The sequence below is a fragment of the Triticum urartu genome, chromosome 2A (genome assembly GCF_056163025.1).
Source record: "Triticum urartu cultivar PI428250 chromosome 2A, HENAU_Tu73, whole genome shotgun sequence".
Taxonomy (NCBI): Eukaryota; Viridiplantae; Streptophyta; class Magnoliopsida; order Poales; family Poaceae; genus Triticum; species Triticum urartu.
This window is the reverse complement of record NC_141874.1, coordinates 359797233-359825041: the sequence shown is the minus strand read 5'-3', so window position 1 is coordinate 359825041 and position 27809 is coordinate 359797233.

The following is a 27809-nucleotide window of genomic DNA, read 5'->3' as shown; positions in this document are numbered from 1 at the left end:
ACACGATCTCTGCTTTGACAAGACGTGCCAAGGAAACCGCCTCGCATGATGCGCTGAGGTGGGATAATGAAACGACTCGGATAAAGGCTTGGTCATGGTGTGTCACACTACGGAATGCGTCAGCAGATTAGATTTGTGTAAATATTATTCTCTCTATGGCAATATGTGGAAACTTATTTTGCAGAGCCGGATACTATCTTTGTGTTCAAAATCTTCTATGAAGTACTTGGAGGAGGAACCCTCCTTGCAATGCCGAAGACAATCTCCGCGCCGGACTCGTCGTCATTGAAGCCTGCTTCAGGGGCTACTGAGGGAGTCCTGGATTAGTGGGTGTTCGGATAGCCGGACTATACCTTCAGCCGGACTCCTGAACTATGAAGACACAAGATTGAAGACTTCGTCCCGTGTCCGTAAGGGACTTTCCTTGGCGTGGAAGGCAAGCTTGGCGATACGGATATGCAGATCTCCTACCATTGTAACCGACTTTGTGTAACCCTAACCCTCTCCGGTGTCTATATAAACCGGAGGGTTTTAGTATGTAGGACAACATACACAATAACAATCATACCATAGGCTAGCTTCTAGGGTTTAGCCTCTCTGATCTCGTGGTAGATCTACTCTTGTACTACCCATATCATCAATATTAATCAAGCAGGACGTAGGGTTTTACCTCCATCGAGAGGGCCCGAACCTGGGTAAAACTTCGTGTCCCTTGCCTCCTGTTACCATCCGGCCTAGACGCACAGTTCGGGACCCCCTACCCGAGATCCGCCGGTTTTGACACCGACAGCTAGCCATATACTCCGCTCCTGGTGAGCTTACAAGCATAGGTGTTCTAAGAACTTTGGTGGGCAGATTATACTTATCCACAAATCTCATTGATATGTATGAATGCGATGCACCAGTATCAAAAAGAACGAGTGCAGTAAATGACTTAACCAAAAACTTACCGATTACTTCATGCATCCGGCTGCTCTTCAACCTCCTCCACGCTAATGTGGTTCACCTGTCCCTAGTTGAAAGGGTTCGGCTTCCTCCCAGAGCTTCCATTGCCATTTACATTCTAGGATTCAGGAAATTCATTGGCATAATGTCCGGTCTTCTGGCACTTAAAGCAAGTGACTTGGCTCAGGTCTCTCTTGGCTGGGGTTGATGGGTTGGTGCGATTCTGGACATTGCTTCCTCCATTCCCATTACCATTCTTGGTGTCGTTATGATTGTGCGAGCTACCTCCTCCATGGGTATGCTGAAAATGTTCTCGGTCTAGGGGTAAAACGTGGCTTCTGCTGAGCTCCAGAATTTTACTTCCCTTGTCCATACTTCCTCTTGCGGTTCTCAATTTGCTGCTGCTTGCCTTCAATCATAAGAGCACGGTCTACCAACTCCTGGTAGTTGTTGAAGGTTGCGACCATCAACTGCATGCTCAACTCATCATTCAGTCCTTCCAGAAACTTCTCCTACTTAGCTGCATTCGTAGCAATGTCATCTGTGGCATAACGTGCTAGCTTACTAAAGTCCTCCACATACTGGCCAACTGTCCTTCCTCCTTGGCGCAAGTTGCGAAACTCTCGCTTCTTCATGGCCATAGCTCCTACTGAAACATGGGCAGTACGGAAAGCCTGCTGAAACTGGTCCCACGTGACAGTGTCGATAGGGAAAGTGGCTGTGAAATTCTCCCACCATGATGCTGCGGGTCGTTCAAGCTGATGTGTGGCAAACTTCACCTTTTCTGCATCTATGCATCCTGCCGTGGTCAACTCCCTAGCTGTCTTGCAGAGCCAATCATCTGCTACTATCGGCTCGGTGCTACTGTAAAACACCGGCGGATTCAGCCTAAGAAAACGGGCTAGTGATCAATATGTAGTGGTGGTGGTGGTGGGTTGTTGTTGTTGTTCCCCTGATTCTGATTCTGAACTAGCAACTGCATTAATGTGTTCTGCTGCTGGATCAACTGAGTGAGCTCCGGTGGGAAGGTAAATCCGGGGTCACGTCTCGGAGGCATCTGAGGGTTTAGAAAAGATGAGATTTAAGAATAGAGAGGGGTCTAGAGAGAAAACACTACCCATATGCACATGAGGCAAAAGCAAACAATTCACTTCATTCAATCAAACAAGGGCATACAATCGATCTAACTATCGCAAAAGTGCTCGGACTACTATATTTACATGGTGGACTACTACTACTATTGGGGTGGTCTATAGAAATATTCTTCGGTTGCAGACTCCATGATATCTGCTCCTACTTCATCAACATAGTCATCATCGCTATCATCTGGATCCGAGTCGGTGTCATCGATGATGATGTAGTCTTCCGGGCGAATCTCCTTGGGTTCTTCATCTTCTTCTACTGGTGTAGGGCCTCCCATAAATATTCCGATCTTCTTGATCAGATCATCATTCTTCCCTACTAATACTTCGATTTCCTCTTCATAATCTTCATGTGTAGCCTTGAGTTCTTTCTCTAGTTCCTTGATTCTTGTCCTCGCCTTCTTCAGATCTATCATGTCGGCGCACATCTGGTTCTCCTGACGTCGAATGTGCTGGTTTAACTCCTGGATAAAAGATGCAGTTGATCTATCCTTCCTGGTGCTGATCATCTCCCAGTGCTCATCTTGGCACCCACAAATCTGGTAGATAGTATCCTTGAGATCATTGCGGTAAACTTCTCCAATACGTCCCATGGCGGTGTGAGCTGCCATGCTCTTTCCTAGACTCCAGGTTGGTGCATCAAAGGAAAACTCTACGGGCTCAGTGACTGGCATGAACATCCTTCCTGGAAATTGAACTTGAATCATCCAGCGCTCTTCTTCCGGTAAAGTGGCGTTGTAGGTCCCGGTGAAGCTTGGTACTCCTATGTTCAGGTATCTAGTGACTTCTTTCAAGTGACGTCCAAAGGGTGTATCTTCATCTGGTTGCGTGAACTTGTTCTTTGCATCCGCCATCCTAAAAGAGCAGAAAAGATGAGAAGTCAGAATGAGAAGAGAGTGAGTAGTGATCTATGTCTTTTAGCTTAGTGGTCATGTCCTACAGTCAGCGTGTGCTGTGATACCATCTTGTAGCGACCAGACCTCAAACGGTCCAATCTCTGTGCTCAGGTGTCATCCCTGGATCAGTAATGCTGACACCACATAATACTTGAAGGATTTATAATAGAGTAGCAATCACACACTTATTACATCGAGTGTCTCAAAAGAGAGCTTATTACAATTAATATGGCTTAAGTCCATCTAATAACGATAACAGCGGAAGGCTTGGAAGATAAGTGAGTCCATCAACTCCAACGGCATCACTGAGTATAGAACCACGACCTAAAAGCACCTTAATCGTCATCTGAATAGTCTGCAACATTAACGTTGCAGCCCGAAACGGGTCAGCACATGGAATATGCTGGCAATGTAACACATAGAGAGCAATCAAAGAAATAGGCTATACTACATGCATATTTGGCTGGTGGAAAGCTCTATGGTTACAGTTTTGCGTAAAGCCAATTTTTCCCTACTGCAAAGGAATAAATTTTATTTAACTATCATGGTAGTTGTTAAAAATTGAGAATGGCTGACAGCATTCTCAATCCCAATTAAGCATCATCAAAAACCCAACAAAATTAATTTCAGAGTAACATGATGAGATTCACATGATAATCCAGGCACTAGATACTCAAGATGTCCATAACTGGGGACACGGCTAACCATGATTAGTTTATACACTCTGCAGAGGTTTGCACACTTTTCCCCACAAGACTCGATCTCCTCCGTTGGGATTCTTGCACTACATGTTGTTTGAGAAACGGATGACCGAGACATAGTCTTTCAGAAGCGCTAGCACCTTACGATCGGGTAGACCGTTACACCTACTTTCCCCTACATCTGCTAGTCTACCACTGTAAGAGTTCGCACGACTTACTCAACTATGCTATAGCCCATAGTAACTTGTGGCTGCACACGGAAGTTTCTAGCATGAATAATCTCATGATCCCTTTGGGCCTGGGTGGCGGTCCAAAAGAAAACAGGCAATCACTGGAATACCCAGGTGCCTCAATCCACCCAGATGTGTATTTAAGTTGCCACCTTAGATAAACCTTTTAATTTAACAATCTCACATATGTCATGGATTTCACTCACCCAATCCACGTCTACTAGCATAGCATGGCATAATAAGCAAACATAGAAGTAACTCCCAAAGGTTTGATAATAACAGGTAATAGGTACTACATCAACTACTTCCCAAACCCACAATTTAATTAGATCCTAATCATGCAATGTGTGGGGTTGATCTAATGCAATAAAACTGGGTAATTGGAAGTATGATCAAAGTGTTACTTGCCTTGCTGATGATCTGCGAAACGTAGCGATTCGAAGTAGCAAGCGGCGCACTCCGGGTACTCTATCACAAACAAACAAGCATACAATAATTACTCAAATAATGCACAGGTAAAACTCAAATAAGAGATCTAACAAAAAGTTCAACTTAAGAACTCCAGTTGGCAAAAAGAATCAAATCGAACGAAGCAACGAAAGACAAACGGAAAAAGAAACAAGCTTCATTTACTATTATGGATCTAGGGCAATTTTTACAGTGGCCAAAACTTGTTTGAGTTGGTTAAACGGAAAGAGGGTTTCGAGACGAAACTCCAGGCGCTTGAATCGCCTGATTCCGATAAACGAGCGAAAAATTGTACTAGAACGAAAAACGGATCAGGAATCGCGATCAGAAAAATTGCGGATTTAATCCGAGAAAAAGAAAACGATGAACAGATTAAAGAACGGACGTTCGTTAACTGGATCTAAACGAAGAATGCGTTCGTTAAAACGTACGAACGAGCGAACACTCGCTAAATAACTAAACCGAAAGAAAAAAATCGATCTATCTAAAAAATGAATCTAAAAGAACCGAAAAAAACTGGTGAAAACCTAACGGTTTTCTAAAAAAATGGTGGCTCGACCTTGTCCGCGGCGAACTCCGGCGGCGGGGCGGCGGCGGCGGCTACAGGCGGCGGCGGCTAGGGTTTGGGCGCGGGGCGCGGCATGGCTGGGTTGGCTGAGGCGGCCCGGGGCACGGCTATTTAAAGCCCCAACCAGGCGGAGTCCTGGCCGGTTACGGCCCAAAGTCGGTTCGGATTTTTTTTAAAAAGTTACGCTGAGAAAAAAAGGAATACTAAACGAACACCAAAAATCCTGAAATAAATTTTCCCCGGCTTCTAAAATCAAGCCGCACAGGATGAACATTTATTTGGGGCCTAAATGCAATTTTGAAAAATGTGCATTTTTCCTAAATTGAAATAAAATAGCAAATAAAACCAAAATAAATCCTCAATATTTCTGTATTTTGGGAAAGTCATTTTATTCCCTCTCATAGTTTTGTAATAGAAATAATTGAAGATAAAATAAATAAAATCAAATGATCCTATTTTCAAAATTTGAGAAAACTCAAATATGAAAATAACAAAATCCCCAACTCTCTCAGAGGGTCCTTGAGTTGCGTAGAATTTCTAGGATCAACCAAAATGCAATAAAATATGATATGCAAAGATGATATAGTGTATAACATTCCAAGTTGAAAATTTGGGATGTTACAATGCAAGATGCAACCTACATCACAGTCCCAAGTTAAATGTGTCTTATGGGTAAGTGATCATTGCATGTATAAGTTGTAAGCTACACAGATGCAATTCAAAGCAATACAAACTAGACATCATACGGAGAACGCAACCACATATAATAGTTCCAAGTTAGAGCAAGTACCTATGGTGGTGGAGTAGGGGAGATGTGCTCATCATGTACACACATGTTCTAGAAATAGGAACACGTGTCATATTCACAGGCATTATGTGTAAAGTAAGAAGATGCAATTCAACAAAGTTAGAAGCAATACAAGCTAGAAATCATATGCAACATGCAAGCACATATAATAGTGCCAAGTTAGAGAAACCACCTGTGATGGTGGAGTACGGGAGATGTGCTCATCATCTGCACAGCTACGTTGACTGTCCAGCCCTGTGTTGTCTTGCGAATCTTGTTGGGAGGATGGCAGAGTAGAATCTGTAGAGATCCCCTGTTTGAGTTGCTCTGAAAGACCACCATCATCCACTGCCGGACTAATTTCCTTCAGCCGTATTGATTTTGCATTATGAAGTCAAACCGATAAGAAAAAGGAATAAAATTAGAAGCACTACAAGCTAGACACCATATGAAAGATGCAACCAATATCACTCTGCCAAGTTCAAACTGTATGGCGTTTCAACAAATTAGAAGCAATACATGCTAGAAATCATATGCAAGACACAACTGATATCACAGGGGCGACTTAAAGATGCCTTATCATAAGTGACTGATGTGGGATACGCAAGAACAGTAGTCTGATACAAGAATATCGTGTGGTCAGATATAGAATGTTCTAGAAACAGGAACATATGTCGTATTCACAGGCATTATGTGTAAAGTAAGAAGATGCAATTCAACAAAGTTAGAAGCAATACTCCCTCCATTTCTGTTTACTCCACATATAAGATTTTGTCAAAGTTAAACTACACAAAGTTTGAACAAATTTATATAAAAAATATGAACATCTACAATACTAAAACTATATAGTATGAACATACGTTTCATGGTGCATCTGATAATATTGATTTCATATTGTGAATGTTTATATTTTTTAATATAAAGTTAGTTAAAATCTACAAAGCTTGACTTTGACCAAACCTTATATGCAGACTAAAAATAAACGGAGGGAGTACAAGCTAGACATCATACGCAACATGCAACCACATATACAAGCACTTGTGATGGTGGAGTAGGGGAGATGTGCTCATCATCTAAACAGCTACGTTGACTGTCTAGCCTTGCGTTGTCTTGCGAATCTTGTTGGGAGGATGGCGGAGTAGAATCTGTAGAGAACCTCCGTTTCAGTTGCTCGGAAGGACCACCATCATCCAATGCCTTGCCAATTTCCTTCAGCTTTATTGATTTTGCATTGTGAGGTCAAACCGACAAGAAAAAGGAATATAATTCGCTCTTCAGAACTCATTCATGCATGATACTGACGAACACTACTCTGATGAAAGGCAAAGTCATGATACGAGGATGGAATATGTACGAAAAAATGGATGGCTTGACATATTCACACCTATGATGTGGTAAGTAGAAGGCACTTCAACAAATTAGAAGCACTGCAAACTAGACACCATATGAAAGGTGCAATCAATATCACTCTGCCAAGTTAAAACTGTCTCGTCATAGGTGGCGTTCATCAAACTAGAAGCAATACATGCTAGAAATCATATTCAAGACGCAAACCAATATCACACTGCCAACTTAAAGGTGTCCCATCATAAGTGACAGATGCAGGATACACAAGAAGAGTAGTTTCATGTAAGAACATGGTGTGATAGACAGATATAGTATGTACCAAAAACATGAAAGCGTGTCATATTCACATGTATCATGTGTAAGCTAAGCAGATGCAATTTACACTAATTAGGAGTAATACAAGCTAGACACCATATGCAACATGCAACCAGATATCACACTGCCAAGTTAGAGCAAGCACCTTGGATGGTGGAGTAGGGGAGCGGAGACTTGGACCTTGTAATGCACTATCAGTACAAGCAGAATCGGTACAGATGCTCCGTTTACGTTGCTGCAGAGGACCACCATCATCGCCTTCCTTACTCTTTTCCTTCCTCTTTCTTGATTTTGCCTTGTCAAGTCAAATCCACAAGAAAACGGAATACAATTTGCTCTTCAGAACTCACTGATGCATGATACTGACGAACACTACTTTCATGTAAGGCAGCTGCATGATAGGAGGATGAAATATGTATGAAAAATAGGACGGTGTGACATATTGACATGTATGATGTATAAAGTGTAAACTAAGCACAAGGTGCTTGAACTTGTTAGAATCAATGCAATCTAGAAACCATATGAAAGATGAAACCAATATCACTCTGCCAAATTAAAAAGGGTGCCCTAACAAATGTATTTGACCAAATTAGAAGCAATACATGGCAACATGCTAGAAATAATATGCAATATGAAACGAATAAAGGTGACTCATCGTAAGTGATTGATGCAAGATACAGAAGATAGGTAATTTCATGTAAGAACAAGGTTAACACATAGATGTAGTGTGTACCAAAAATAGGAAGGCATGTCATATTCATAGGTATAATGTGTAAACTAAGAAGATGCAATTTACCCTAATTAGAAGGATTACAAGCTAGACACCGTATGCAACATGCAACCACATATCACACTGCGAAGTTAGAGCAAGCACCTGTGATGGTGGTGTGGGGGAATTGCGGTCATCAACTAGACAGCTACGTTGACTATCTTCATTTAGCCTTGCTGTTTCTTGAGAATCATGTGGGGAGGATGACACTGCACTCTTTAAACGAGTATGGCGTCTCACAGTAACCCACTGGGGTGACTATCTCATCATAAGTGATTGACGAGGGATACAAAAGAGCATTAGTTTGATGTACGAATATGGTTAATAGACATATGTAGTATGTATCAAAAACAGGAAGGCATGTCATTATCAAAGGTATAATGTGTAAAGTAAGTAGATGCAATTTAACCAAATTGGGAACAATACAAGCTAGACACCATATGAAACATCCAACCACATTTGACAGCACGAAGTTAAAGCAAGCACCTGGGATGGTTGTGTGTGGCAATTGAGATCATCAACTATGGAGCTACGTTTACTGTCTCCAACTGCTGAAACTGCACCCTTTAGAGCGCTGAAATGCTTAGTCCTTATCTTCGAATTACACTGGAGCGACTTCTGTCTTTTCTTTTCTACATTCATCAACACTGCGTCAGAGTCTGAAATACCCATGCATAAAAAAACAATAGTGTGAGTATGGGTGAAGTGTGTGCACAATTAGTACAGTGTAAAGGTAGCAGATAGCAGGTCGGTGAGAAATAAATGACGGGAGACAAATGATAGCCCTACAACATGCATGGCACACTAAATTACTACAGGATTCTATGCAAGTAATAGTCGACTGTAAACAAATAGGCCAGTCCATTTTTTCTGCACTGTCCGATGTACAAAGAACGGCCAGATCGCCTTCATCTACCTCCAGCCAGTCAATGTTGACGATCTTCCTCGAAATGCTAGCGACCACCGGCCCAGTCCCCTGCCTGCGCCCTCCCTTCGACCTCACTGCACCGCTGTGCTTGGCACCGCCCCGACCATCCATTCAAGCCCCGCCGACCTCCAGATCGGGCGCAAGCAGCTCCTGCGCCCCACACCCCTATGATAGACACCGATGCGCCGCTTCCCCGGCGAACAGGCGGACTAGGTGCTCCGCGCGCTTAAGCGGGTGCTGCTTCTTTTAATTGCGGTTCGACTGACCCTGAGTTGAAATCCAGGCGGCCTACTGACCTCTAGCAAAGGTGAAATAGTAAAGGGAGGAAACCTTGTGCATTTAGTATCACGAGGAAGATGAAGTAAGAAGCGCTCAACTAGTTTCTTTCGTGGGATGAATACGGTGTGAGTAGAGACGTAAGGTTTGCACGAATAAGGGAAGATGAGTACCTCTTTCTGCTGGTAGTGATGTGTCCTCCTTCTATTTTTCCAACGATCTTCTTGTGGTTCACTGGAAACAAGAATTTGTGGAGGACGGTGGAGCCTTGGACAAACCCATGGCCAAGTTGTTGAGTGTGGTGCGGTGGCCGTCTGTCGGCGGCGGGGAACCAGATCCGAGGCGACGAATGACGGCGTAGCGGGAACAACGCCGGTGCGGTGGACGGTTGCGACAGTGGAGCGGCAGTAGTGAGGCGCAGGACGGCGTGGTCGGAGTGGTTCTGGTACGGCACACATCGGCGTCGGCATCGTGGAGGCAACTGTACCTCGGCTTCATCTGCTAAGTCCTTGAGGGCGTTGCAGTTGCGGTTGCGTTGGATGACGACATCGGGGTACCGGCTCCGGCATAATGGAGGAGGGCGGCGGTGGATTGGGTGCTATGGGGTGGAGGACGGAGGAGGCTGGGGTTTCGCGGCTGGTGGAGAGGGCGTTTTGGCGCCCACAGAGTATGAATGGGGGAAACGGAGGGAGGCGGGGAACTAAGGGGAACAATGTTTCGGTTTGCGACGCGCTTGTTTGAAATTTGGGGAAAGTTACAAACTTTGCCCCCATCTAAAATTTCAGACATATTGCGGGTTGGGGGTAGGACAGTAATCTCAGGTGTCCCAAATGTGGGCGGGATAGATTTCGGCCGAGCGCATGGGTGTTTAGGCACCCACGACGTATGAATGCTTCTCGGAGGCGGTTGAGACTGGCGTCTTGGTGAAGTTACAAACCTACCCCGGTTTAGACCTTTGGACATTGGGTCGATAGGCTACATGGGCCAGAGTCGGGGCAGTAATTTCCTACCAACAAACATTAGTCTCGCACGGTTTCGGGTGACCAGAGGCCTATTTGGCACTTCGTTCAATATTTGGAAGCAGAAGCATTAACGTTTTCGGTTCTCTTGAATAGAACTTTCAGGATTTGTCAAACTTCACTAATCTTTACTCTTGAAAATCCTAAAGCTACGATTATTTTGGAATGGAGGGGGTACATTTGAATATACATTGTACATGAGTATATATTAAAAAATGTGCAACTTACCTCAGTTCATGCATGGTTCCAGATATAATCTCCTTGGTTGCAAAAAAAAGTTAGACATGCGTATGAATATATATAGCATGTTCAAACGCACAACAAAGATTGATGCCCCCTTTTACATCTGATTTACAAATGCCATTATCTCGGGTTCAAATAGATGAATACACTTTCTATGAATTCGAATATTCGAAACCCCCTTTATGTTGAATTCGACATGTATTCTATTTCGTAGCTAGCAATTTGGAATGTATCCATGCAAGTGAAAAATATATAAAGTGCTTCACACTAACAACATGGAGTGCACTAATTAATGTTTATATATGAATTGCAAAAGCATCCACTGCCTGTATTTCAAACCACTCTCACTCTATGGATCGATAATATGAAATAAACGCATGCACATGCTAGAATTCAATAGAGTATGGGTGTCTGATAGACCAATTTTCGTCCATACGCAGTTTGCAAAATTCATGATCTCATCCAAAAATAATAATGCCATTTATATTTTAATTTAGTGCGTAGACCCGCCTTTTACACGTAGATGCACTATGCCTCGGCCCGTTCTCACAAATGCGCTATATCTCTCTCTATCTACCGCATAAGTGCACACACTTTATATGCATCGGTATTTCTCTTTCACACATGCTCACAATCTCTCTCGGGGTGTCGGGGAGTCTCACGCACATGCTCTCTCTATATCTCTCTCCCCCCTTTCTGACTACTATGTACCACTCTTTTCACTAATCTCAGTTGGAAAACACTATTTCTCTCACATGCATATATACACACGCACGGTCTCTACTAGCCCTCTATATAGACATATATGTGCCTACATGTCTCCCGCACACACATTATCTTTAGGCCTCTCTCGCACACATTGCCCCCCCAGACACACCTCTCTATTAGACTACCCACAGTAGGAGTAACATTGGTAGTAACATCACACATATCTAGGTTAAATAGATGATGTGGCATGTAATAAATGAAGAAAGAGATGAAAGTGGTAACATAGCTAGTTACTACTAGTATGAGTAACATCACACATATCAAGGCAAGATGTGTCTATAACCTAATAAATGAAGCGCTCTATGTTACCACGCATATGTTACTTCCCACTATAGAGGTAGTAACATGGGCATGTTACTAGTCTATATTACTACCCATTGTGGCTAGTCTTAGTAGTTGACAGATATGATTCCATCATATCATTCGGTAGGATATCCCTGACTGTTAGGCTGGATGGTAATACGAGGCAAAGTTTTACCCTAGTTCGGACCCTTGCAGTTGAGGAAAAAGCCTACTCCTGGTACTGTATATTAGTGATAGGGGTGTGTACAAAGTACACGTGAATACCAGGCATTGTGTGTGTGTATACTATCGACGAACTAGCCCCCAAGCTTCTATAACATACTGGGGGCCTAGGGTTACAAATCATATATAGTCGGCTTATCACTAGTGGGGACAGAGTCCTCCGCGACCCTGGTAGCTAGCTTCGTGTTGTATGCCGAGTCCTCCACATGGGTCTTTGTATAACGCGTCTCGGTCCAACCTATGTGGCACAGGATGGAACCGACCCATGATTCCTCATGTTGACCCACCACAACTAGAAATGATGTGCCCACTACACCACACATGCAATCGGCCACTAAGAAAATAAGCATATACAATAGTACAATGTTATATATTAAAGTTAATTGCATGGTGCATCCAAAAATATTTGTTCTGTATTGTGAATGTTTATATATTCTCCTAAAATATTAGTCACGGGAAAGAGAAACGAAGGGCATATCTCTCCTTGTCTCCACCGGACACCCCCTCTTTCTACACGACTTTCACATACGCACACAAACTATCTCTCGGCCCTCTAAAAGTATGCATGCCCACGACACATTCACACGTGACGGTCATTGGACTTCAGAAAAAGGTCATTACGGTCACCGTATACACTCTCGTGGTGATCATATGGTATCTAGCTCACGATACCTCTTCGTTTTTTCTTGATGACACTGACGGAATTTGCATTTGATGCATGCTCCATATTTTGTTGACGACACTTACAGTCATTGTATTTGAAGCGAAAGCACGATATGGTCACTAGACTTCAGAATAAGCTCATCATGGTCACCACATACATTTTGTCGTGCTAACCAACATGTGGTTTGATGGTTAGGAGGACAGTGGTTTCTCGAGCCCCCCAGGGTTAAAGTCCCAGTGCTCGCATTTATCCTAGGTTAATTTCAGTATTTTCCGGTGATGTGCGTTCAGTGGGAGGAGACGTTCCACTCGACTACGAGGCACCTATGGTGACTTCGTAAAATCTCATGATCATATGCTGGCTTACTCTCTCGAAGGTGCTCATAGGGGTAGGGTCTGCATGTGTGCGCTTATAGCGGTGAGTGCTTGCGCGTATATATATGAGCCCTTGCATCTGTACCTTGTTAAAAAATACATGTCATGATTATATGGTCACTGGCTCACCCGTACAACTCCATATTTTGTTGATGACACAATCAATTGACCAGTCTAACGTTCCACGTGGCACAACTAGTGTTGCACCATCGGGGCACGTAACCGTGGGGCCCACCTATCAGCCCATATTGAAAGAAAGAAATGGTAGTTTGAGTCTGTACTGTGTTAATAAAATACACGGTCACTTGCTCACCATACAGCTCCATAATTTGTTGATGACACGATCAATTGACCAGCCAAATGGTCCACATTCAGTAGTGCACATTACCATAGGGCCCACACGTCAGCGTGTATATGAAAGCCAGAAATGGTAATAAGTTAGTGGTCGGTGGGTACTCGAAGTCGTGAGACCTCTGGTTGGCAGTCACCAGCAGTCGGGGGGGGGCGTTGATTGGGCGGTGGGGTGGGGATCGCCAGAGAAAAAGCTCGGCATGCGGGGGGGGGGAGCTAGAGGGATGGCCGGTGTGGCGGAGGATCGGTGGTGGGGAGTGGTTTTGGGGCGGCGTGGCCGGTGGTGGCTGGCGGCTCAGGTGGGTGGAGTTTCATTTCGCATCCAACGGCTGGAAAATCTAATGACCAGAGATGAAGAAGTTAGTCGACTGACGTGTAGCCTCACCCCGCACGTACACATGCACGCACGCAAGACACGCACACATGCAGGCGCGCAACACTGACACGTACACATAATGAACACACGCACGCATGCAGGCATGCAACACTGACACGTACACATGCACTCACGAACACATGCACGTACGCATACATGCATGCAACACTGAAACGTACCCTTGCACGCACGCAACACTCGCACGCCTGCATGCACACAGCACACGACGCAAGCCACATTCTCAACATATACGTGCATGCACCCTTTGTTAAGGACATGGATTGTTACGGATATTAATCAATCTTATCTGTGATAAGCAGAACAATGATGTTTGCAACGGTCTTTATGAATCACAACGTATCAAACGGGCTATCAACATAGTAGGCTTATCTACATGAAAAGGATGACGTCACACTCAATGAACAATCATCTCTACTCCTATAAAAATGTGAGTTGGTGATGATGGTATGTCTGCCTTCGGGCTATATGTACCATCTGATTCGAAATCTAAGGTTGTTGAGACTAAGACGTATTGTGCCCAACCAACCGCCAAATCACGAATAGTCTAGAGGTTTCTTCTTCTCTGGGGAAACAGATTATTCTAGAACCCCTCCAAATTCCTCGCTCCCTCCCCTCTCTTTCCCCACGAGGGCTTGATTTGAGTTGGGCCAGTGTCACATCTCTTGTATAGCTATAGCTAGGGTCTCAATAAGTCGTACGTATTTAGCATTGAGATTTCCCTTGGAGTTGAGTTGATTTTTTTTGTTTGCCTACATATACTACAGACCCTCTAATTTTTTTCTTTGTCATAATCGATAGATGGTTATATACACTACATACAGTTTTTAGGTAGAATATGAAGGGAGAGCTCGAGGGCTAATATTGTTGGCACAGACGTTTTGAGCGAACAACTAAAAGAAGGGTCTAAAATATTGATTCTCTTTATGGTGGCATTGTATGCAGATTCTTGTAGCGGTTAATGGGGTGCGGACTGGAGGTGGATCATGTGCTAACTAAAAGCTGGTTGGGGTCGTCACAATTGCCAAATGTGTGTGGATGGATTTTTTTATTTCCGGCATGCTTTCTATCATCTCAATGTGGATTATGGAACAACAATGAGAAAGTTGAGTAGGGAGAACAACAAGTCTTCTGCAAGGTGAGGCTTGAACGAGGGGGTTGATCAGTCGGAAACCATAGGTTTGATTTTTTATTCAATGTGTCAACAATATGGCATCACTTTGATTGATGTCTTGTCTTTTACTATTTAGTAGGCTACTTAAGTAAACAAATCTCACCCGATCTTTTGGGATTCCGTAGCTAGCACGGGCATCATACTAGTCGGTTTATGAAATGCCTACTTCTGACCACCCTGGCCCACCAAAGGTTCCTCTGCTGTGCGCTGCCTGCGTTGGGTCACTGACATGCAGGCCATGTACCCAAAGAGCCCACACGTCAGTGGAAGAACGGCGCGGTGTCCTACGTCAGAGTCGAGGGCGCCACTCGCTGCACGCCCGGCTGAACATGCCTCCTTGCCGCATTCAAACGCCTCCATGAAACCCGCCCGTATGGAAGCCGAGAAACCCACTCTGGACACACATCCGGCATTAAACGCAACACCGGCCGAGCTCCTCCCGTCCGCCGTCTATTTAATCTCCTATTTAAACAAGGCCAAACGCCTGCCAAGAATCGCACACCTCTGCCGCTCCCCTATCTCCTCCTTCACCATTTTGTCCACTCTTACAATGGCTTACAAAGAGTAGTTATTCCGCACAAGACATTTGTGTAGGTTTGTATCTCGCACACACACCCACATAGGTGGGGGATGTGCACGAAGAGAAGAGGTGCACGCACAGCGCACATACTCCCGTCTCTTTCCCAACCACACCTGTGCGGGTACACGGTGGAGCTCATTTCTGTACGAAAAGGCAGCCCACGTGGTAATTTGATCGTGTACTAGTTGTCCACTTGGTGGAGAGAGGATCGTCTACCACTTGTGAACAAACAAATTGCGACTTGACGCATTATGTTAAAAAAGAGGCAAACCATGTGGGTCCTACCTTAGAGGCAAGGCTCTATACACTGGAGTACTTTTGATGTGTCCCGTCAACTCGTAGAACGAGGAGAATCTTGCTTAGTACGCCGTCTCCCCCACCCACTGGCACGGTGGCTCGCAGGATGAGGTGAAGCTTGCTTACTAGTATTAGTACTGTGCGCCTTACGCCCGCTCCCTCGCCCACCCGCGCGGTGGCTTGCAGGACGAGGAGACAATTTTACTACTCCCTCCGTTTACTCCTCGTCCCTACTACCTTGGTTAGAGAGATTATCATATTGTTTGGAATATATATGTCCTTTAGTAGCCCCTCCATTTACTTATACAAGGCCATTATAAAAAATACATTTTGCATCAATACAAGGCCATAAATAGTAATCGAGACAAAAGTTACCAAGGTAGACGGTGAGTGGTCGAATTAATTTCGTACTCCTAGTTTGCACAAGTAATTAGTACGCTCATTTTTCTCAAGAAGTTATGTTTACCGAGGCATTAATTAGAACAAATGCATGAATGACCACTAAATTTCCATTAACTTCTACATGCATTGGTGAGTTTTCTCTGGACATTGCTTGCATCGGGTGATCTAACGCACCTCGAAATCCAACATGTGACGGTACTACTACTAGTAGTAGAATTGAGACTTATAAAACGAAAGAATGAATGTTGTTTTAGATGAGCCCTATAAACCCTAGTGGGTATATACTCCGTAAAATCAGATTTTTCCCAAAACTAAGTCGCTCAACCTTTATTTGCTTGTTTCCCTTCCTGCCTCCTTGCCTCGAATAGACTATGCCAAACTCCCCCGCCTTCCGCACGGGAAAAGACCTGCCCTCGCCTTTTTTAGTCCGTGTTTGTATCGATGGATCGCGCGAAGCAGTAGAAACCCAAGCCGTGTTTGTACTCCTCTGTCGATGCTCGCTTTCATGAATTCTGTACTTCCTGTCACCGACATGTGGGACATATATCAACCGGGTCGACGTGTCAAGCACCAAATAACAATGCAGAACAGCAAGGGGGACGCACCCCAGTCGTACCGCCCCAGTAGTAGTAGTAGTAATGAGCAATGAGACGTCTAATCACAATGCCGCACCTTCCGAGACGGACGAAGCAACCATTATTTCACACTTCAGTTTGCCATCATCTCAAACCACATAGTATTGCTTCTGCCTCATGAGGGACACGTGCATCGCCTTGGTACATCATGACACGTGGGACCGCATGAAAGGCCATCCCCCCCACCAATTTCTCGGTAAAATCACCTCATTTTTACTACTATACTTCCTCCGTATCGGTTTACATGGCATGCACGTCGTTCTAGGTTCAGAATTTAACTGGCTATATATGTGATGAACTGTATATGTTTAGAAACTACATCTGCTTAATAATCCAATGATATACTTTTTGTGACATAGTAACTCATATTTAGTTAGTCAAATGGATGACCTAGAACTACGTGCACGACCTATAAACCGAGACGCCTAAAAAACGAGACGGAGAGGGTAGTTTAGTACGTATCTTTTTAGATCAATATAGTCGGGATTCACCAAGGAGCAAAACCAAGTGGTAGGCTGCACCTGTCGTGTTGGCATAGCAACTCAAGCAGGGTCAGTCCGCACACGAAATGGCGACACACTTAACATGACCCCTTTGGCCGACATGTGGCTCATCCACCATCTTGTTCCACGTGTGATGCACCAAATTACAGTTCGTACAAGCGGTTGGAATTGGAGGCAGCCCGGTCGTAGCGCCGCAGTAGTAGAAAATGAGCATAAAGAAAATGAGCGATGAGGGGTGAAATCACAAAGCCCCATGTTTCCCGCATGAAGTTGGATGGACAAAGCAACCATCATTTCACTCTAGGGCGCAAGAGCATAAAGAAAAGAGAAAACCAATGATGCGTGCGATAGCTACCTAGGGCACCCTAGGGTAGGGGTCTCCACTACAGATCATTTTTTAAAAGCGCCTCCACTACAAATCGGCTTCTCCTTCGTCCTCTTGAAGAAAACCAATGATGCGTGCGGCGGTAGGGTTTGTAGGAGTACTACTATGGCGTGCGGGGCTATGTCGTAGTAAATGGGAGAGGGATTGAGTTCGAGTCGATGCCTTAAATATGTGTGGGCCGCTTGGTTTTAGGGGAACGAGGCAGCATTTTGGGTTCGGGGACCAGTCGAGATATAGTACGTACAAAAAATTGTGGACGTAGGTTCGACCGAAAGGTAATGATGCATGGGCCCTGCATTTTGATATACCCGGGGCCGCTTGAAATTTGCTACTCTACTCAAAACTAGTAAGGTACACATGCATTGAACGCATGAGATTTCGAAACCAAATTATGAATAAATACCCACTATAGCATGTAAAGCTTTGAGTCATATATGCATGATGTAGATGTTCGTTTTGTTCTTATAGTTCATCTCATTCAAAATCAATAGTTTTATAAAAGTGTTAAAATTCATGCGGTGGTGCATTGTAAAGCGTAAAGTAAAAAACAAATTATGGCAATTAATTTAGAAAAAAAATCAATTATGATACGGAAGATTCTAGAACAAAGGAGAAGTGCTTGTGTTTTGAGGTTTGTGCATTATGCTTAGTTCAATCATGGAGTCTTCTAAATTGTACATGTGGCAGATCTGGTCGAATGTTGATGATATCCAACGGCCAGTAGTGCTCGGAGTTGCCATCTCTGCACTGTCGGATTAGCTTCATCCAGCGACCATCTTTCAAAGTTATTCGCACACCATATAGTTCTTGTGCCATAGTTGCATGTCATGGAAAAAAGCTACTAGTGGGTTGTACTAGCTATTTAGGAATAGAAGATGTATACATGGAAGTTGTAGGGAAAGAGATGATATGGAGTATCTCAATTCCTATGAGTAGGGATTGGAAAAGAGATGTCATTCGGTTCACATCATAGGAACTTTTCTATTGAATCTAGAGATGACTTGTATCTCAATTCCTATGAGGAGGGATTAGAAAAGAGATGTAATTTGGTTCATATCATAGGAACTTTTCTATTGAATATACGCTAATGTTTATTTTTCTTTGAAATTATGGGAGTATAGGAATCCATTCATATGAACCAAGTGGCTCTAAAGCTATAGAAATGATACCATATTTATCTCCTTTGAAATATGGAGTATATGAATCTATTCCTATGAACCAATTGGCTCTAAAGGAAAAAAATCATATAAAAATCATATCATATAGAGTTCCTATGATATTTCTCCACACCAAAGGATGGTTGAAATTGCTGCAGGTGATACGGTGGTCTTTCTTTGTAGACTCCTCCCCCATCTTTATAGTTACCTCTGGAAGATGAATGAAATGATATATACAGGGTATTCTACATGTGCAATTTGGTACATGAAAACTCAGTAAAAGTTTGCGAGGTTTGAATTTTCAATAAAGCTATATGCACTGCATTTTGGAACGGAGGGAGCATACGGCAGTTGCTAACACTCACGTGGAAGATTTGTGTGTAGGAGGAGTGGCTATTCTGTTAAATGACATGGCAAAACTGACACTGTCGGATGCCGATCTAACGGTTCTTACGGTGTTCGTCAGGAAAAGGCTTGTGGCGAATGTTTGTCGGATAATGATTTACAGACACATGCATTGCATTGATACGTGCCCCCTCTCTCTCACGCACATGCACCCTCACGAGTCACGACTCTCCCGAGTCCTCTCACACCCACCATCTATCTGTAGGTAGATGTCACACACATATGTGCTCTTCACACCCTACCCTCAGAACTTCTAAAAAACAAAAGATGCCGCGCACATTTTATTTTAGCTCACAAGTCACACTTATACTATTACTCTTGTGGCGAACGTTTTTTGGGCATAGTATATTGTACTCTCACGAAGAGAAGCGGTGCACGCACGCACTAGTTCTGTCACACCCACTTGCGGGTACACGTAGGAGCGCATTTTTTGAAGCTGGTACAACAAAATCACTCCACTATATATATAAGCAGGAGCCTTAGTGCTTGCTTTACTAGGGTTCCTCTCGTTCACTCTCTCATGCTCTCCAGATCTAAGCAAGATATAGGTGGCCACACTCTCTCTCAGCTCATGGCTAGTCACAAATCCGACCGGACAACCTCGATCGGGGCAGGGGTGTAGGTGCATCGTGCACGGTGTCGTCAGCGGCGAGGGAGGAGACCAACGGCTGCCCGCGCGTCCCGATCGGCGGCCATGCCGTTCTCTTCGAGAGAGCGCCGGCTCGGGAGGGCCTCCGACCCCTTCTTCCTCCTTGCGGTATTGTGGCCAAGATGCGGCCTCCCGATGCCGTCTTTGCTACATGCCGACGACCCTCAGGTATATATTCCTTCAAAACCTGCCTTGCTCTACTGCCCCAGGTCCCTACTTGGCTTCGTGTGGATCTTTTTCTACTTCTGTCCGCTGTTCCAAAGCCACCTAGACTTTTACTATTATTAGAGGTAAGGCTAGTTCATACAGTCGACTCTAAGAGTTGGTTCAAACAGGGAAGAAAGTGGGAAAGTTGTAGCATGAATCTAGGACTTGGTTCTAAGAGGAAATGGGGGAAAGTAGTAGATACTGGCTACCCAACCAGTCTCTTGGTTGAAAAGACGAAGAAAGCATGGTGGATGGCGAAGGGTGGGGGGAAGTGGACCTATATCTTGGTTGAAAAAGGAAAGAAAGTGATGGGTGTTGGGGGATAACGCAAATGAGAATGAACAGGTCTAGATTTCCTATGCTCACATAGGAAAATGTCGCCGAGGAGATAAAAAACGGGACAAATGCAGACATGCTGCCTGAGTGTTTGCCGCTCTCGGCAACCACATCTGTCTTACCACTTTATGCCCCTCCTATCCCTACGCCCATATCGCTACCGTTAATGTAAAATCACATGAAGCATTAAGCAATGCCACCTAATGTCACTATAAGTAATGGTCTAGTGTCGTTGATAAATTGAAGCAATGCCACCACCATTTTATGAAGTGCTTCCGTCTTGCTTTATTTCCCATGAATTATGTTTTTGCAGTTACACTTAAATCTCACACCGCTAACATTGCTTCATCCCAGTGGAACTGCACAAATTTGATTGCACATTTACTGACCATGTGCTACTCTCATGACAGTAATACTAATGGTATTGTTCTTCATGTTAATCTAGTGGCAGTGTTGATGTGATGTGATGCTACTTTCTTAAGGACACTTTCATACTGTCAATCCAGTGCCAGTTATAACACTATAGATGCTGTTGTCAATCATACGCCACTGCAAAATATCTGTCACTGTTTGAATAATCGTATTTCGTATTTGCGCAAACAGGGATGTCTGTCTCCATATTGTTTCGGGATGTCTGTCTCCATTTCGTTTCTATCCGCGCAATGAAAAGCACACACCTCACTTTTAGTAGAACTGCAAAATGAGATGGCTATCCCTCATTGCCGTCATCTAACCACCCGTCTTCCAAGTATTCCTACACTAGTAGTTACTAGGTAGAATGACCAACGCAATATAAAAGAAGTTGATTCGTATGTTTTACTTCCTGATTGCAGTGTAGGGACGAGTGAAAACAACTACATCCTAGTCCAGAATGCACTTTCTACCAGTTCATCCATGGACGGAGGACTAGCTAGCACGGCTGCACGGCGGTTTTTTGGACAGGTGCGCGGACAAGAGGCATTGTGGTCTGCTTATTTCTGCAAATAGCAGTGCTTAAATTTAGTGGAATGCACAAGACTTTCAGCTGGTCAGTACACTACATGATTTAGTTTAGCATTCCAGTTGAGAACACAATTATAATTGGTTATTCTGGAATGAGAGAACCTAACCCTGGATGGTGGCAACAAGAAAAAACTAGAGTAAACTCCAGGAAATTTAAGCATGCCGGGAGGCCCTTTGCTCAGAGAAGCCTTGCTTGTTTTTTCCTGATTTGTAAACCTTCTAACAACTTTGTCTTTTGCTGTGAACTAGTATATGTTTGTTATGTTCTATGAAATTGAGATGTATAAAATTGCTTAACTTATGCTTTTCAAGTTTTTTTGTGAAGCCGAGTTTAATGTGAGTGTTCCACATGAACGCTGGACTAGCGTGTGAACATTTGGAATTTACATTGTGGCCTCAGTTAACTGCATGAATCACTGTAACAAGATACATAGTTGCTTATGTGTCAGACAGCAGATTGTTGATTGTTAGCTGGTCGATAGCCTAGTGTTGAAGCGAGCTAAGCCAATGTGCCGTGTTTTGCACAACTGCTTACAAGTGGGGTAGCACAAACAGTGTTTACAAGTACTTATGTATATGTCGGTGCACAATTCTCGAACGAGTACTCCATTTCATCAAAACACACACTGCTCATATGATAAACCGTGACAACTTATGTCGTACCATGCCATATTCATGAAAAAACTAGTGTGGAAGCATCTGTTTTGGCAAAAATTACGACGGTCCTCACATGATTCACGGGCACACAAAAGTAGCATCAGTTCCCATAGACGGATTCAAACTAGCGAGGGCTCGATAACAGGCAAGGTTCAGATAATTAGACACAATCCAAACTACTATTAAACACTAGCCGGGGCAACTATTTCATCCCTCGATCTAATTTGGGCTGGACACAAGACGGACCTTGCCATGAACATCATCGAGGACGTCGGGCAGCAGCTCAATCCTGTGAACCTTCATGAAGACAACCTTGTGGCCTTGCCACTCATAAACTTGTTTGTGGAGGCATGCCACGTCATCTTCCTGCGTAAGCTTGACCAGAATAGTATGCCTCACAAACGAAGGAGCAGCTTTGAACTTCTTGTGCTTCAGTACACCCTGGACAACATGCCTGACAACAGTGAGGCTGTAATACAACTCTTCATTGGTATAAGCGCAAATGGCTTCCAGGATCCAACAGCCTAAAAACTCTGTTTTCCAAGTGCATATTTTCAGGTCATCCTCCTCATAGCGAGTGACATGTACAACCACACAATCCTTGTCTGCATCAGGGCTCTAATTGAAATAGAAACAAATTCTGAATTACTTTCCAGTATAAGAAACACAACTTATTTAAACCACTATGTATAGCATGGCATCGAAGCTAATAAAATTTTGCATTATTCATCACCACATACTTAGATGAAAAACCACAATCGATATCGGCAAAGAAGAAAATCACCTTGGGCAGCTCAGTGGTGTGTGTGTGTGGGGGGGGGACATCCTCGAAGGGGGGAAACTGCTCCTGCAGTGCCACGGGGACTGTAACCTCAAACAGGGCGTTGACCATCTCAGTAGTAGCCATGAGCGTATCTGGGGTCGGCTCGGTGGCTGCCTCCATCTTATTGGAGCTCTCTATCTCGTGGGGATCAGCCTCCCGCGTCTGCTCCAATATCGGCAGATCTTTGCCTGGTTCTCCTTGGTCCATCATGAAACTGACAAATACTAGGAGACTACTGAAAGGAAAACACAATCGCAATGACAATAAATCAAAAAAGAGAGTGAGGATCGGTTACTGCTTTGCAAAAGTTCTTTTTTTTCTCTGAATGAAAATATACCAACATCACGGATCCGCTTACCTTCCCTTCGTTGGGAGAGAAGAATAGTGGCAGATGCGAGTGTTGCCTTTCTTGAAGATAGTGAGGGAGAAGGGGATTCAGCGAAGAGTGAAATGATGGTTGCTTCGTCCGTCAAACTTAGACTGCGGGGAGGTGGGGTTTTGTGATACGACGGCTCGTTATTGTCGCGCTATGATCGGGGTGACTCTCCGTCTGCATACTGCCTTCTAATTTTGTGGATGGCATTTGGGCCCGCGCGTTGCATGGCCCGCTTGTCGGTGAACAAAAGTATAATGAAATTTAGTAGAGGGAGACGTTTCGATGACCTAGGAGGAGCCAGAAGTGGTATTGTATCCACTGTATTAGTAGTAATTGTTTTTCTGGGTAGCTGTACAGTGTCTCCACTATACTAGTAGTAATTATTTCTTTGGGCCCAAGACAAAACAGCCCATCCACCCTAGTAAATAGTAAAATCAATTCAAAAGTCCATATATTTACTGAATGAGAGGCGCTACCCACACCCAGCACACCGTCCCCCCAAAAAAACTAGGGTATTCTTCTTCCTCCTCACTCCCACCCACCTCACGTCAGCTCGCTCCACTCGTACCCCCAAATTCCTCACCTCACTCCTACAGAAAACCCCAGCTCCCCTTCTTCCTCACTACTACAGAAAAAACCCAGCTCCCCTTCTTCTTCACTCGCACTACAATTAGGCTCGTCATTCACTACTCTGCTCAAATCCGTGAGCGTGACGTTATGCCCTCGAGGAAAATGGAGTCGGCTGACCCCAGCACCAAAAAGATGAGGCTCCCGTCAGTGGCGACACCTGTTGTAGATCCTGCACCCGGCAGCACGGGGAGAAGCGGTGACCCCGCCCCCACAGAATCCTAGGAACCCCTAGAATCTCGGGTGGACCGCATCAGCGATCTTCCGGACGTCGTCCTGGGGGAGAACATCTCGCTTCTCCCCACCAAGGATTGCTGCCATACCCAAGTCCTATCAATTTGGTGGCGCCCTCTATGGTGCGCCATGCCCCTTAATCTCGATTGTCGTCAGCTATCTCTGCTCAATGATTTTGAAATCCCCAGAGCCATCATCTCCTCCCACCAGGGCTCCGTTCAAAGCCTCTGCATCCCGTCATGCTACCTGAGCAAGCATACCATGCCCTGCATGGTGGACGCCTGGCTGAAATCCCCTGAATTCACAGAACTACAGCTGCTTGAGTTCTACTATTCCCCTGTAAATCACCTACCAGATACCAAACGCCATCTACCTGTGCCCTCAGCACCGATGTCCATCTCGCGGTTTTCCTCCTCTCTCCACACCGCCACCTTTGCGCTGTGGGACCTACCAGACAATCTGGTACTAAACCTTCGACTCCCATTTCTCAAGAAACTTTCACTTATGCGGGTTTGTATATCGAAGGCCTCATTGCACAGCATCATCCACTCCAGTTGCCCTGCCTTGGAGTGCTTGGTGCTTGTTTTCATAGTTAGAATCGGTTGTCTCCAAATAAAGTCGCCTAACCTTGTAAGAATTGGAATTTTTTTTGACGGAAGGCAGCTCATCATCCTAGATGCCCCTTCACTTCAAAGGTTGATCCTTGATTCTAGTTATTCACCATTGCAAATAACCGTCCTCTCTATGCCTAAACTGGAGACCTTGGGTGTAATACATGATCTCTGTGCTCATTTCAACATGGTGTTTGGCTCCACAGTTCTTCAGGTACTTTATATTATCATCAACACTTGTAACCATAAGCTGCATTTTAAATTTCTGCGCATAAGTTATATGTCATCTCGGAGTACACATTTTGTACTAATATTATGTTCTATGCTCAATGAAGAGTTTCTCCATGGATGGCCTATCAATGGTGCTGGATTCTGTCAAGATCTTATATATCCAAATGAATAGTTTTGATCTAAACAAGATTATTGGCTTGCTGCAATGCCTTCCATGTCCGGAGAAGTTGTATATAAATGTGATAATTTCACGCACATTGGAAGCCCACATATAGTGTACTAGAATTAACCGTTCAGCTGTTGCTCTTTCGACACTCTTTTTTTAGACCTTAACTGTTTTCAACCTTCACGTCTATTTAGGCAACAGGACGGGGTAAGAAAGTTATAACCAATCAGTGGATTCGTAAGCATCGGGATTTTCTCAGTTCTCATGAGATGCGATTGAAGACAATAACGCTAGAACGATATGTAGCCAACCGTGCAAACACTACATTTGTCACATTCTTCCTGCTGAATGCGAGGTTATTATTGTCCACCAGGCTTAAGTTTATCAGCAGCATGGTTTTGACGGATGGGAATGTGGAAGAGCAAAAAAAGGAGTTTTAGGTGGGAAAAAGAGCTTATGAACGTGCCAGGCTTCTATTTACAACATATTGTGGTCATAATCTAGTAAATTTTACGACCCAGGATGTTCATTCTGTGGACCTAACCGATCCATTTGACTGTGACTGCCGAAAACAGTGCTGGAGTTAGATGTTGTTGCCCTTTTCAACCTGGTTTTTTTTTGTAAAATTGATGAACAATTAACCCTCGTGCATTTGTACAGTTTGTAAGCTGGAGTTAGATCTTCTTACCCTTTTCAACTTGGCTATGACTGTCATATTTTCTTTGAAGCAAGGCAAATGGCTTGCTAGTCGTTTAATTTAGAGTGAAATATTGTAACAACTAACAAATCCCAACCAAGGGAAATAACATCACTCTCGCCGGCTGCTTGAGCTCACTGTGCATTACAGAAGCCAAGTGATTAGCCCGCACCAGCACCCACAAACTTATTTCGAACTAGCACATCAAATGGGCTGCAAATTTTCATAGGAAAGACTACATGACCGTGACAAATTTGGATTCTGACATTTGGGACCCGCAAGGAAATAACCTATCCAAGGTGGTGTTGACTTACTAGCCAATCAACAAACGATTCTGCCTACCAGCCGTTGGATTGACATCCAACATCTGCCGTGTATCTTCTATCTCTTGTTTTCTTCTTCCGCCAGCCACCCAAACCAAACCACCCCGTTGGCTCCGCCTGCTCCCGCCTCCCATGGCTGGCTGCGCCTCCGCCGCCCTACCGTACGTACCCTCCAATGTTGTCCAGTCCCTCCCTCTATTCCCCCACACGTCCTGTTATTCTTCGGCGACGTCAGCCCCAACACGCACCCGCACCCGAACCAGTCAACCCTCATACTCCCTTCCCCCTGCGACTGGACCGGTGCATCTTCCATGGCTCCTGTTCGTTCTGTCCGAGGCCTCGCCGTCGTCCTCCACCTTGCGGCCTTGGTTCGCTCGCCGTGCGTGGTGCGCCGCCCTCTTGCGTTGTCAACATCGTCAACAACCGAGAGGAACAAGGAGATGACTGTACGTGGAGAGGATGACAGTAGGGACCCACCAACGTCATGGCAGCACGCGAGCAAGTGCCTCTATATTACAAGCCCAAAAATATGGTTCCTCATAATGGTTGGACATCTGGGGCTCACGCCATTGTCAACATAGTCAATAAACGAGAGAATTACACAACGAGCGGCTGACACTAGGGACCTAGCGGGTCGCGTAGTTTTTTTCTTTGAGGAACAAGCAGTTGTTATTTATACTAGTTTTAGCGACGAATCAGGGTAACAACGGGGCTGTGCGAGGGCTGTGGCCCGTCTAGCCAGGGTTTTATTTATTTTTTTACCACATCATGAGCCCAGTTGTGTTTTTTTCTTGCTAAAAATGGCTAGCCCAGTTCTATTTTTTTAAAGAAATGCCCAAACGAGGCCTACTTGCTTTATCAGCCCTGCTGGGATGCAAATCTTTTAAGACGAGGAGAGTTTCATTTGGTTTGCCCAGAAATGGGTTGTACATTTTTAAAACACATCAAACCGGGAATTAGTTTCAATTTTTTTTTCATTACAAGATTTTAAATTCCATTTATTTTTATGCATGGACAATTATTTGGATTTTATATTTATATAAATTATTTTTCAAAATAGTTTGAATGTGAGTCGATATTTCGGGATTAAAAATAGTTGACCGCACCAAAATATGCAAAATTTCATATACTTTTTAACAGTGACCACAATATGGGGTGTAATGCTAACAAAAAGAAGATGGGCTCCAAAACAATTCTTCAGAATTAGCAAATGGGCTGACCATTATTAGAAATAATGCACACGAGAGCAGTGACTGTTGGATGTCCATCCAACGGCTGTCGTACTTCTTCAATCTCGTCTCTTCCTGCTCCAGCCACTCAAACAAGCGCTGGTGGGACTGCTTGCTCCCTCCTCCCGCGGCCGGCTATGCTGCCGTGCGGGCCTCAACACCCCACCGTACTCCCATCGCTAGCCTAGCCATCCCTCTACTCACCCACACCTGCGGTTATTCTCCGAGGAGGGAAGATGAACCGGTAAACCCTCATAATCCTCCGCATGGGAAACAACTGCCGAGTATTCCCTGGCTCCGTGTCGTTCCCATCCTAGGCCTCGCCGTCGTCCACTGCCATGGTGCTCTTGGCGCGGCCTGGTCAACATGGTCAATGAACGACATCCATCGGAA